Genomic DNA, 13900 nt, shown 5'->3' on the forward strand with positions numbered 1-13900 from the left:
CTTAGTCACTAGGACTGAGACACTTCATTAGCCCAGGACCACCTCTGCAGCATAGTGTTATGATTTTTCATAGTCTGTAACCATAACAATGCTCGATGATCCGTCGTCACTGTAAATCTTCATCCCCACACGTATGGGCGCAACTTGCTCAGTCCCCACACGACCGCTAGGCACTCCTTTTGGACCGACGAATAATTCTTCTCCCTCGATGTCAGCTTGCGACTAAGATATGCCACTGGATGTCTGGTGCCTTCTCTCTCTTGTAGCAAGACGACTCCCAGCGCTAGGTCCGACACATCCGTAGCCACGATTAATGGTTGCTCGTAATCTGGTGCTATTAATACAGGCCCTTGGCACAAGGCTTGCTTCAGAAGGTCGAAAGCCTTTTGACATTCATCCGTCCACACCACATACTCAGCACACTTTTTCCTTGTTAGCTCATGCAAGGGGGTTGCAATTTCCCCAAAATCTTTTACAAATTTACGGTAAAAACCAGCCACACCTAAAAATGCCCTAACTTGTTTCTTAGTTAAGGGGATGGGCCACAATTGTATTGCCTCAACTTTGCTCCATAAGGGGGTTATTTTCCCACTCCCCACCTTATGTCCTAAATAGATCACTTCATTCAACCCAAACTGGCATTTTTGGCTTTTATTGTTAGCACTGCTTTCTTAAATGCCTCTAATACTGCTGTCAGGTGTTGGACATGCTCAGGCACCGACTTGCTGAAAATGGCCACATCATCTATATAGGCCACTGCGAAATCTGACAAGCCTCGCAACACAGTATTAATTAGTCTCTGAAAAGAACTTGGTGAGTTCCTTAGTCCCATGGGTAAAGTCACAAACTCATATAACCCATCTGGTGTACTGAAGGCAGTTTTGGCTCTGGATTGCTCATCTAATTCCATCAATTGTTTCACTGGTTCACATTCATTCTCTCTCTCAGCAGGCATCCACAGTCTATATAAAATCCCATTCTCACACACAATTTGATTCCTCAGATTGTCAGTAAAGGGAATCTTTTGTGTAAGGGCTTGGTCCTTCATTTGCTTCAAACTTGCATCCTTATCCAGCTCTTCCCTGAACTGCTCTGCCTCTTCACTAGAGACCATTTGATACAGTTTGTCTCTTTTAGCAGGCCTGCCAGGGGTTGCTATGGCGACCTTAGGCTCGATAACAGGTTCCACCCTGTTTTCTTCGGCCTCTGTTAAAATGGTTTCTGTTGCTTTGCCAAGTTGTTGTCTGGTCACCACATATATTTTCCTTGTGCCCCCATAACATTTCTTCCCAGTATCACTGGTTCTTGTTGTTGGGCATTAATACCTACTTTACATATTTCCTCCTTTCCTCTCCACTTTAATTTTATCAGGGCCATGGGTATGCTTTCTGGTTCAACCCTCACTCCTTGGATTGTTACCGTTTCCTGAGGTAATATTTCCTCAGATTTTATCAAATCTGGCCTCAGTAACGTCTGAGCGGCACCAGTATCAAGCAATGCCCAATAATTTGCCCCTTGCACACTCACTTCTTCCCTCAGACTCAAATCAAAGTCTTTTACATTTGTCCAGTTTATTTGGCAGAACTGAACCTTCTTCGTTTCTAACTCCCTTGGTTCTGTTTTCACTGCCCTTCCCTGAGCAGGATTACCAATGGGGTTGGCAACCTCACATTGAAAATGTAGGTGCCCCGGTCTACCACATTTATAACATAATTTCTCCTCCATTTTAGGGTACACAGATCCAATCTGGGGTGTCCTGTGCCCTTCAGACTTCATTGGAGGACTCACTCGCTGTGGTACCACATCCTTTCTGCCACCATTATATGGTCTGGGTTTAAACTCTCTTGATGTTTTCCCCACCCAGCCAGTTCTATTGGAGGCAAAGTGATCTGCCAACTCTGCGGCCTCTTGAACAGATGTAGGGGAACGGTCTTTGACAAGGAGCCTTATTTCTGGTGGTAACTGATGGTATAATTGATCCAGTATCATGAGGCTTTTCACCTCTTCCACTGACTGAGCTTTGGCACTTCCCATCCACTTTCCAAATATGTCCATCAATTTTGCTCCCAGTTCAACAAAAGATCCCCCTGCTTGGATCTGACAGTTTCGAAATAACTTCCTAAAGTAGTCAGGTCCCAGTCTGAATCTTTTGTACACTGCCTCTTTAAACTCGGCATATGTGACAGGCCTGTCTGAGGGGAAATATTGGTATACCTCTGCCAATTCCCCTTTGATCAGATTTGATAAATATTGCATATATTTATCCTCCGGTAGCCCCCACATCTGAGCTGCCTTTTCGAAGGTGTTGAGGTAAATCTGTGAGTCTTGTCCAGGTTCAAACACCGCAAAATCTTTTGGTGTAACCTTTATTTTGGTTTCATTTCTGTCCTTTCTTGTTTCATCAGAATGAAACTTCTCTCTTTCAAATTTTAACTTTTCCACCTGTATCTCAGCATCCAATGCTCGTTGCTTCTCCCTCTCCTCAAACCCCATTCTCATCCTTTCAGTATCCATTCTCATTCTCTCAATTTCCAACTCCCGCTGTTTTTCCTTCTCTGCACCTTCCATCCTCAATCTCTCAGTTTCCAACTTTAACTTCTCTCTCAAATACTCTATATAAGCGGGATTGCTTGAGTACCCTTCTGGGTTCTCTTCTCTGACAGGTTGTTTTTGTTGAACAGATGTGAATGCTATCAATGCTACTTGCAATTCATCTACCCCTTTACCCTCGTGAGGTAAATTGAATGTTATGCACTTCTCCACCAGCTCCTCTCTTTTCATCTTTATATATTCAGCCATGTTTTTAGGAGTTCACTTGCACTTTGCCACACACTCTTTGCCAGTCACTCTCACAAGTAATCTTTATTTGTTATTTCTTTTAGCCACACCACTTTTAGGGACTCTCTATTGTTCGTATCCCACCGCTACAGCCACCACATGTGAAGTCCTCCCCTAGTTCTCCCTGTCAGGTTCCCACCTGCTTGTGGCTACTGCCTTTCACTAGGCACCACCAGGGATACCACCGGACCATCCTTTATATGGTTTCTCACTCCGCTCTAGCACAGATCTCACTAGATCCCCCTGCTAGGCAGCACCACCAGTCACATCCTATAACCAATACTCCCAGAGACTTTGCCTGAGTCTCTCTCTAGCTGGTTACTTTTGTGACTGCGTGCTTATGCTGTTCCCAACCCCCTTGTATCTTTATAGATAACACATACAACTCTGGGTTGCTCTGGATACTTGAATTGTTATTATTCCTCCCTTCACCGCTGCCACCATTAGATACTGTTTCTGTTCAGCCTTGGTAATTACCTTGCCCTCCCTTCTGGTATGTATATCCCCCAGCCAAGGATCAGTCCTTTGGTAAACCAAATAAGTATTTATTAAATATCAGAAATAACAAGATTAGTTTTAGAATGTTTCACAAGCATATGGTTTCATCTATTCCTGTTTTGTACTTGACTTATGATTAATCAGAACTCCAACTCCCTCTTTCTCCACACTCCTGACCTCCACCCTCAAACACCTCTTTCTCCACACTCCCAACATCCACCCAGATTCAACTGTCATTCTTCCATTTATACTTCCAGCCATTCAAATGCTCAGCCAATCATCCAGCATTGTACTGCTCATGTACTCCCCCTCCTCTTTCACTCCACTTACCATATGTCTTCTATATAAACAGCACTTACCATATTTACACTATAAGCAGGAACATCACAGAAGCCTTGGCTGTTTGAAATGGTATGATACTGCTTTATATGCATAGTGTGGATGGGACCTTAGTCACTAGGACTGAGACACTTCATTAGCTGCCCCCCCTCATATGATTGTCAAGTGGGTTCACCTGCAAATGTCCCCTACTTTAATACCATTGGCTAGCTTCCCCAGCTTCTGCTGCAACCAATTAAATTAGGAGGACCTCACTGAAAAACAAGAGTATGTGAATCAGCTACTGGGCTGCACCAGACTCAGGGGAGTAAACAATGAGTGGCGATTCAAGTGAGGATGTGAGGATTAAAAGCCTCTATAGAAATACAAGATTCTGATTCATAGACTCATAGAATCATAGAGTTGGAAGGGGACAATAAGGCCATCGAGTCCAACCCCCTGCTCTGTAAAGGAATCCAACTTAAAGCATACCCAACAGGTGGCTTTCAAGCTGCCAATCGAATGCCTCCAGTGTTGGTGAGCCCACAACCACCCTATTGGAAGTGGTGCAAGAACAACTCCTGCTTTGTTCTTTTGTTTGTGCTCCAGAGGGAAGATAGAGCTAGGGTCCCCCAGATGGATAGGCTTGTTTACTTTACCTGTGATGCTCTGACTGACTTCCTTCTGTCGCTAGACTGTTACGTCTTTAGGGAAGCTTACCTGCCCCTCCTCCTTCTGCCCTTCCCATCCCTTTCCTCCTCCGACTGTCCGGGAAAGAGGAGACATCCTTTTGTCTCTCCTCTCTCCAAGCCATAAGGCTAACTCCCGCACCCGGGTGTTACGCCTCCAGCTTAGTTAGTTAGTTAGAACTAGGTTTGCCTTTCTATCTACTATATATTTCTGTAGATAAAGTAGCTTTTCTTATTTTACTAAGTCTCCAGTCTCAGTGATCCTGAAGCAGGGTAAAAGCCTTGTTTCTTAAGTAAAATGCATGCACAAGCTGGCACACTCACATTTCAACATCTGCTGTTACTCTGCTGCTGTGGTGCTGCTTTAAACGAAATTAAGCAACACAAATACACGCAGTGCAACACTCCCTAGGTAATTGGTTCCATTATCAGACTGCTCTGACAGGAGGTTTTTCCTTATGTTCAGTCGAAATCTGGCTTCCTGCACTCTGGGATGATCGAGAAGAGATCCTGGCCCTCCTATATGAGATAACCTTTCTAGTACTTGAAGAATGCTGTCATATCTCCCCTCAGTCTTCTCTTCTCAAGGCTAAACCTGCCCAGCTCCTCATAGTGCTTTGTTTCCAATCCCCTGATAACCCTTGTTGCCCTCCTCTGAACCTGTTCCAATTTGTCTACATCCTTCTTAAAGGTCTGGATGCAGTACTCAAAGTGAGGCCTAACCAGTGCCAAATAGAGGGGAACCAATACTCTAAGCCTGTGTCAATATGAACTTTTCTTAACTTAGTTCAGTTAAAAAATCCTCTAGAGTATAAGAAATGCACTAATTCAGATTAACTAATTCACTGCATTAATTCAAACATTTCTGAATTAGACCTGAGAGTAGTTCCTATAACTGAATGTGAATATATTCCCAATACATAAAAAATTAAGAAGTTGTCACATTGCAGTTCATTTCACCACAGACAGGTGGCACAACAAACTACAGTGTGAACTCTTCAGCATTCCATGGCTGGGAGTGGCAGGAGAATGAACAAGTGAGGCAACCAAGCTGTGAGACATACATGCAAGTCAGACAGGCAGACAGATTAGTGTGCAAGCGACCAACTAAGGAGTGCAACTGGGTGGTGTGAGGCAGTCATACAAGGCGGGCCAGTATCAGGTGACTCAGGTGGTGGCAGCAATGCCTGACAACACTGGGGCTGGGATGAGGATACCTGGGGTTGACATTCCTGGAGTTAGTTGGTGGGGTTGAGGCATGAAGTGTACAGGGGCAGCATATATATATGGGTTTCTTCACACTCAACTGTGTGTTTGCTTGTGGCCATTGCATTCACCCTTTTTTACCTACCTGAGAAGAGATGGTGGTGTTTCAGCTTAAAGATCATAAATGTTAGGAAAAATAAATAAAACAATTGTTCACATTACACTGTGTGTGTTTCGATGTTTTCTAAGTCTTATATTTAGCAGAGCAGCTTATAAAATTCTGAAGGCTGGAAAAAAATGCTGAGGACCACATGAATGATTTCTGAATTGAACTGAACTGGAACAGAATGAGTTCCTTTTTGGAGGGGGAGATCTGGAACTGGAACGAATTTCTTTTTAAAATGAACTTTCCAAGTGCTGTATAATAATTTCCTGTGGCAACCCCTAAATTCCCTCCCCACAGAGGTGCATCTGCCACCTTCACTATACAGCGGATGCCAAAGATGTACCTCTTTACCCTGGCCTTTGACACTTGAGATGTGTGCTTTCAGGACCCACCCTATTCCTGCGACTGTCATTTGTTTTAAATGTTTTTAATACTGAATTTTAAATTGTTATAACACATCTTGGGATCTGCTGGTGCTGCTGGTGCTGCTGCAGTAGCAGCAGCAGCAGCAGCAATAATAATAATAATAATAATAATAATAGAACCTGGGGTCATCCAATGAAGTTAAGAGTGGGAGGTGTTGGACAGACAAAAGGAAGTTCTTCACACAGTGCATAAAATGATGGTATTCACTATCACAAGATGTAGTGATGGCCACCAACTTGGATGGCTTTATAAAGGGATTTGACAAATTCAGGGAGGATAAGACCATCAATGGCTACTGGTCATGTTAGCTATAAACTACCTCTGCTATCAGAGGCAATAGCCATTGTTCTCAACTGCTGCATCCGTTTGGCCAGTGTTGGAAACAGGATGGTGGACTAGATAGATCTTTGGTCTGATACAGCATGGCTCTTATTATTTTTTTATTGCTTATCATTGGCTATGCTGGCTGGGGCTGAAGGAAAATTTGTAGTCCAAAACACCTTGAGATCACAGGTTGAGCAAGGCAGTACTAGTTTACAAGCTGCACTTAAAAGCTACACTGAACTTGAACTGTTGTCTAGGCTCACAGTTTTATGTATATGCCGACTTCTCCACTAGCTTGTCAATGTTAAGCTTTCTGTGAGTTTCTACCCCCTTTCCAGAACTGAGCTCAGGTACTCCAGACCTCACTCAGTTATTCCTAGTACCAACACTCCAGGCTGTATGTTTCCCTTCCTGCTGAGCTGCCTCCTTTCCCCTTCATCTTGTCACAAGAAGAACAGCTTCTCTAATTTACTCCCTACCCATCCTGACATGCAAGGGATTACCATTCAGATATTATTCATAGTCAGATCCTGAGCTCTTCACTTTTTCTATATTTCAGTTGTACTTCAAGGGCAAATGCCTCCTTACGAAATACAAAGGATCTGTTGTTGCAAAGCAACTCTCATTGATTTGAGAGGTAAAGAACTCTCCCCACGTGGAACTCGAGAGCATCAAGAACACACTTCACTGTGGCTCCCCAATGAGGGGCCCATAAGTGCACATGCACCCACTGTGGCCTTCTATGGCACCCACATGGTCCTATGATACAGATCTTCCCCTGCCAAGATTATTCTTGAAATAAACCTTTCTTAGTCAATAGAATGATTTTTTCCAAGTCTATGTCATGGGAGGAGGGGGGCTACAGTTGGGATGGGGAAAGCTGAAACGTGTGTGATGCCCAATGTCAGTGCCAGGTGTAACTGGGCCCTTGGGTGCCAGCCTGCCCTGGGCCCCCACTCCCAGCCCCACTCCCCCAGAGTGTGCAGGACCACTCCACCTACCTCTTCTCTCTTTCTCTGAATGCCCTGCACATTGGGCATGCAGGTCACTGCCATCAACCAAGATGGTGGTGGAGGCTTCCCTAAGGGGCTGATACTCCCGCCACCATCTTCATTGATGGCATTCATGTGCACTACACTGTGTGTGCGCAAAGGCCTGCCATCAATCAAGATGGTGGTAGGAGCATCAGCCCTTTACAGAAGCTTCTGCTGCCATCTTGGTTGATAACAGCTGCACACACAGTGCACAGAGCATTCACAGAAAGGGAGGAAAGGGAGGTGGAGCGGGTGGGTGTCGTGGGCCCACATGATTTGTAGGGAAGTTGGGAACTTCATCTCTGCAATCTGTGGCAGGGTTGGGAGTGAACCCAGCCAAAGATCGCAGAAGGGGCCCCTCTGGGCCGCAGGGGCCCTCAGCCAGGGCCTGACCTGGCAGCCCTTTGGCGTCAGCCCTGGAGATGTCTACAATAGTTTCACCAGTTTTCAAATGTGTGCATCGGCCCCAAAAGGTTGGCAACCCTGCCTCACATCAAGGCCCAAGAAAGACACATAGTCCATGTTCTCCAAAATCTTCACACATGCCTGCAGAACATTACCTGTTGATTCAGCTGCAACACTTCAGCTTCTTAATGCTGGGAGAGGCACTTAAATCTAGGTCAGAACTGAGGGCCCTTAGGGTTCTTAGCTCATTTTCTTCTATCTCCTTACCATGAGCCATCTGGCCAGGATTTCTACAGCCTTGCTGTTTATTTGATGTCCAAACTGGCTGCCAGATCTGGCACTGAAAGAACCAGGAAAGAATACACAACTAGAACTGAAAACTTCCTGGATGAATCCAGGAAGATGCAGTTAATTCACTGAGTTGCTGCCTTAGTGGGCTGCAACTTCACAAACATGGGGGTATGTGCAAAGCATTCCCCTTCAATCTTGGCACTGATGTGCAGCATGCTTGCAATTCCACTTAGTAGTTCCGAGCCTGATAGCACTATGCCATCCAGATGTTGCATTCCAGCTCCCATCAGCCCCAGCTAGCATGCCTAAAAAGTCAAGCATGATGGGAGTTGGAGTCCAATAACTTCTGGAGGGGACCCCATTGGCTACCCCCGCACTACCTTATCAAGGAGAAACTGCACAGCACAGCACTAGCAGCCAGTACATGGAGCTACTCAATTGCCCATATCCATCCAGTGGTGTCTACCTATACAAAAAGCACAGTAGCCAAAGGAACTTTGATTTGTATGTGAACAAATAAAGCTGTCTTATACTGAATCAAACTTTTGATCCATCTAACTCAGTATGATTTATTCTTTAGGAGCTTAGAGTGAAGTCTGTTTCTCAGCCCTCCTTGCTGGGGATTGAGTTGGAATCTTTTGCTTTCATGGTATGCGCTATAGGACCAGGATATGGCCCCTTCTCTGACTTCTGGCACTTGGCTATGCCTGACTGCAGACACTCCCTCATCTTACAGCATCTTCCTCCCCCAGGTTTCTCTCTGTCTCTCAAGCCTATTTTTATGTATTTATTTAAACTATTTTCTCGTTGCTTCTCATCCAGCTGTTTCCACAGCCCTTGTGAGTCCCATCTGGCTGTTCCAGGTTAGGGCTAGGTGTCCAAAACACCTTCAATAGCTAAATAAGGATCTTTTCTTATCTTTATAATGTGCCTTTTCCATGTCTGGGGCACTGCAATTGGACGAAGATCAGAGAGTTCAAGAAGAAACAGTCCTCTTCTTTCTTTCCCAAGGCCTCTTTGCAATGGTTGCACCTCAGAGGCATAAGATGACTTTTTTTACAAATAAAAAGGCAAGAATAGCCCCCCCACATTTTTCTACCCCATTGCAGGAATGCAAGAGGAGGAACATCTCTCTCATCTGCTGATTTGCAGAAGAGCTGTGTGCATATGTTTATCTGAACATGTGTGTTTGCTTTGTCTGTGTCTGCTTGCTAGGGATAAATTTGATCCAGTTCACATGTAAAGCTAAATCTCACATTCTGAAACAATATGAGAACTGAAACACAGCCATCCTTCAAAATTTGCAAAATTTATCTGAATTGTGCAATACAGTTCTCCAGCTAACCAGTGTTTACAAAAATGCATATATGAGGGGGAAAGTGAATATATGAGTGAAAATAACGTACAAAATTGTATTGCTTGCAAAACAGTGCTTGCAAAATGTGTATATTAATCAAAACAGCATACAAAATGTGTTTATTAGGAGAAATGCACACTGAAATGCTGAAGAAATTTCATAAAGTTTTTTTTAAGCAAAATTTGCCAATTGCTGCAGAAGTGTGGAGAACTGAATTTCAGATTGGAAAAATGAGAAACCGAGAGAACTGAAATAGGCAGAACCTGACATCCCTACTGCCTGTCTGCCTGAATATCTGTGTGTGTTTGTGTGTGTATGTGTGTACCTGCTATATATGTGTTGTATGGATTAGATAATTCCCGTGAGTGTAGGGTTGAACTTACTTTATTGTAGTAAGGTAACTGTGACTGGGTTGTGCCATCCAAGCTTCTCCATCTGACTTTGCATTCATTTAGCTGATGCCAAGAATAGACCCAGCTCCAGTAAGCCCCATAAAACCTGACATAAGAGTGTCCTCTTCAGCATGAACAACTTGCCTCAGTGGAGAGGACCCTGCCAGGTGAAGTTTGCATTCTATTCCCTTCTTTGCCGCCTCCATCTGCCCACAGCAGTACCAGAGAATTATGAGTAGAATAACAGAGAGAACATTCACAAACACCCCTTGACCACCGTGAAAGGAAGGTTGTTGCAACAGGAAACCTGCAGTCTCCTGAGGAGGATGTCAAAAACATTTTTCTCCCCCAGTGATAGTTTTCAAATGCAGTTTCTTTCTCGTTAATCCCTGGAGCATGGGGAGGGAGGGAGCAGAAGATATTTTCAGCACAGCAGCAGTCTGACATGGTATAAGGCAGCTTACAACTTTGAAACTTAGCATTGAGCCAGGAGTGTTGAGGGCTCATAGGAGGACCTGAGAGGGGCTGCCTCTTCTTTACTGGGCCTAGCAATCCTAAAGGGTCATTGCCATGCTGGGTTTCATGGGAGCTGCAATCATCTATGCCCCAGGTTCAATTTATTCAGGGGCAATCTTCCCTCTGTTTGTTTTTTCAGAGATATCTTGGGAAAGGGTCTAGCTGATTGTGGCTTTTCAAGATAAAATTCTATGAACAGGTTCCAAAGAAAACTGAGATAAGCTCATCACCACTAACATAGGAAGGACTCGGGAGGAACAGGACCTGATTACAGAAAGCAGAGGAAATGATGATGATAATGATGATGATGATGATAGCAGCAGCAGCAGCAGTATCCAATGATAGTCCTCCTCAGAGTAGGTCCATTTGAAGTTAATGGACATAACTAATTTGGGGCCATTAAGCTGAATGGGTCTTCTCTGAATAGGATACAACCCATTATTATTATTATTATTATTGTTGTTGTTGTTGTTATATCTCACCTTTCCTCCAGGGAGCTCAAGGTGATGTGGATGGTTCTCCCCCTCCCCGTTCTATCCTTACAGCAATCCTGGGAGGTAGATTAGGCTGGGAGACAGTGACAGGCCCAGTCACTCAGTCACCTTCGAGGCTAAAATAGGGATTTGAACCCTGGTCCTGGTGAGTCTACTACACCAAACTTGTACAGAGACAGGGAGGTAGTGAAACTGCCTGCCAGCTTAATCACCACGCTCCCATAATAACATAAGCAGAGCACTGCTGGATCAGGCCAATGACCCACCTAGTCCAGCATCCTGTTCTCACAGTGCACAACCCAATGTCTAATGGGATACTCACAAGCTGGACATGAATACAATAGCATTGTCCCCTACTGAGGTTTCCAGCACCTGGTATTCAGAAGCATACTGCCTCTGACTGTGAAGGCAGATCATAGCCATCATGGCTAGTAGCTATTGAAAAGCTTATCTTCCATCTATTTGTCTAATCCTCTTTTAAAGCCACCCAGAGTAAATGAAATACAAGTCAGTGCAATCTACACAATATCTGTAGAAGCAGGGGTGTGGGTTGTGGGGCAATTTAGGTCCATAGCTGAGTGCAGCACTAGAAAGGCAGTGTTTCCTAAGATTACTGCCTGCTGTTATTGGTAACCTGCAGAAAATATCAATACTAATATCCAGTGAGCCTATTTACACTGCTGATTTGCACTTTATCATCTAGGCTGATTGTTCTCTATTTGTTTAGTTAAGCTTCTCATTGATATAAAGGCTGCAACCACAGTGTGTGTGTGTTTCTGCTGGTGTGCTGGAAACTGTGGCCTTGAGCATGATTTAAGTGTGATTTAAGCAGCATTTAAGTGTGGCTTTAAGCACGGTTTATAAAACAGTCTTAATGAATGAGAAAGAATCAGCAATAAAACAGCAGGTTGCTTGTATCTGGAGGGTGGATAGGTTGGTAGGTTCTTCCCTTCCTGTCAACAGTAAAGTACCAGGCATTAGCTTTGTGTGTGGGAGCACAGAAGCAAAGTGCTGAAGCTGAGCTGCTAGACATGCTACCAGGATGAGATGGAGCTTCCTCTTCCTGATAGCAGCACCATAATTGGAAGGTGTAATAACTGATAGGCAGCCATCAAGCAAGGACAAAGAACAACAGGTGGTATTCATTGCTAGTCCTACTCAGAGCAGACCCACTGAAGTTAATTGATATGACTAATAGGTTCATTAATGGGTCTACTCTGAGTAGAACTTAGTTAATGCAACCCAATATATCTACAAACATTTATGTATGTAACCCGTTGCAATTTTGAGATAGACTAGAAGCTCTCACATGAAAGCCTTTGGTCAATTTTGGGAGAGTCTGGGAGAGGGGGTGAAACTGACTTCCTCATTTTCAGGGAGTGGTGGGGAATGTTAGGAGTGGGAGGGCCTTTTATTTATATTTTGCTTTGTCATTTTGTTTTGCCCAGAATGCTCCAGAAAGAAGGCATTCTTACATGGGGGAAATGGTGGCCATCCTTTCTTCTAGTTAAACCAGAATGGAGGAGGCAAGGAATGCAGAGTGAACCCGTGGAACAATAAATAAGCGAATGGGGGGGAATTCCATTCATCCCTAGCTACCTCATCCTTCTCTCACCTTGCTTGGTTACAGCAATGGCTTGAATGGCTTGGATTTATTATTATGATTAGAGCTCAGCCAAACTTTCTCAGAAGACAATTCAATTTCTGAAACATTTCTTCCTTTTCTCATCCCCCCCCCACCAAAACAGAAGGTCACTTTGCTGAATTTTCTTTGAATATTCTACGCTATTTTTATTTCTGTTTTATTGTAAGGGGCATCATTTCCATCGTTACCCCCACCCTGGAATTATGCTCAGTTCAGGGTGTTGTGGAGGATGCAAAATAGTAGCCAGGCTGCCAGCACGGTTGTTGCTTCTGCCGCTCGTGATGGCAGCAAACTTTTTTAAAAAATGGGTGGGGGAGAAAGAGGTTCTGCCCTACTGCCCATGATAATAGTGAGTCCCCTCACTGAGAAATTTCTCCTCCCCCTGAAGAAATTAAATGAAACATCCCTCCGCCACCAATGTATTTGCCCAGAAATACATGTTAAATGTTGAGAGGCCATTTGCTCTAATTATCATCATCATCATCACCCCCTGCCTCTCCTCTTCTCACTCACCCCCATGCCCCCCTAAATCTCTTCTGGGGGTTTCCTCAACTCTTCTCCAGGGAAGAGTTGGGGAGGGTACATAGGGAGAGGAAAGGGAGGGGGACTTCCTTTGCACAAGTGGATTTCCTTCTACTAGTGGATCTATTTAGTTGGTTACCATCTATTTTATTGTTATTGTTGTTGTTGTTTAGGGGAAGTGGGAGTTTATTTTTTTATCTTTATATATATCCCACCATTCCTCTGAGGAGCTCAAGGTGGTGTACAAGAAGGGCTCTCCCGTTCCCGATTTTATCCTCACAACAACTCTGTGAGGCAGTTAGGCTGAGAGACAGTGACTGGCCCAAGGTCACCCAGTGAGCTTCATGAGCAGGGATTTGAACCCTAGTCTCCCAGGTCACAGTTCAACACTTTGTCCACTACATCACACTGTTACATTTTCATTATTTTCTAGATACACAGTGGTGATGCACTGATTAATGTCTGTATTCCTCTATAGCGTCCAGATTCCCATAGGCATACATTTCTTGATCACATCTATCTTCTGAGTCCTTCCCCCTACACCCACACACTTTCATCAGAAGTATTTCAGCTCAGCTTGGATTCTCCCTTTCCGCACCCCCCCATGAGTATGATATTGTTCCACATAGCACCTCAGCTTCCTGAATCTACCCAAAGCCCCTTTATTACTATTTCAATATATTCCTCACTATCTCCATAGCAGTGAAAAGATATTGCCTAGATACAAGCAAAACATATGGGTTAGGGTAGAAAGCTGAGGCAAATGTATTTATCTGGTT

Source organism: Rhineura floridana, chromosome 12 (genome assembly GCF_030035675.1).
Source record: "Rhineura floridana isolate rRhiFlo1 chromosome 12, rRhiFlo1.hap2, whole genome shotgun sequence".
In the NCBI taxonomy this organism is placed as follows: domain Eukaryota; kingdom Metazoa; phylum Chordata; class Lepidosauria; order Squamata; family Rhineuridae; genus Rhineura; species Rhineura floridana.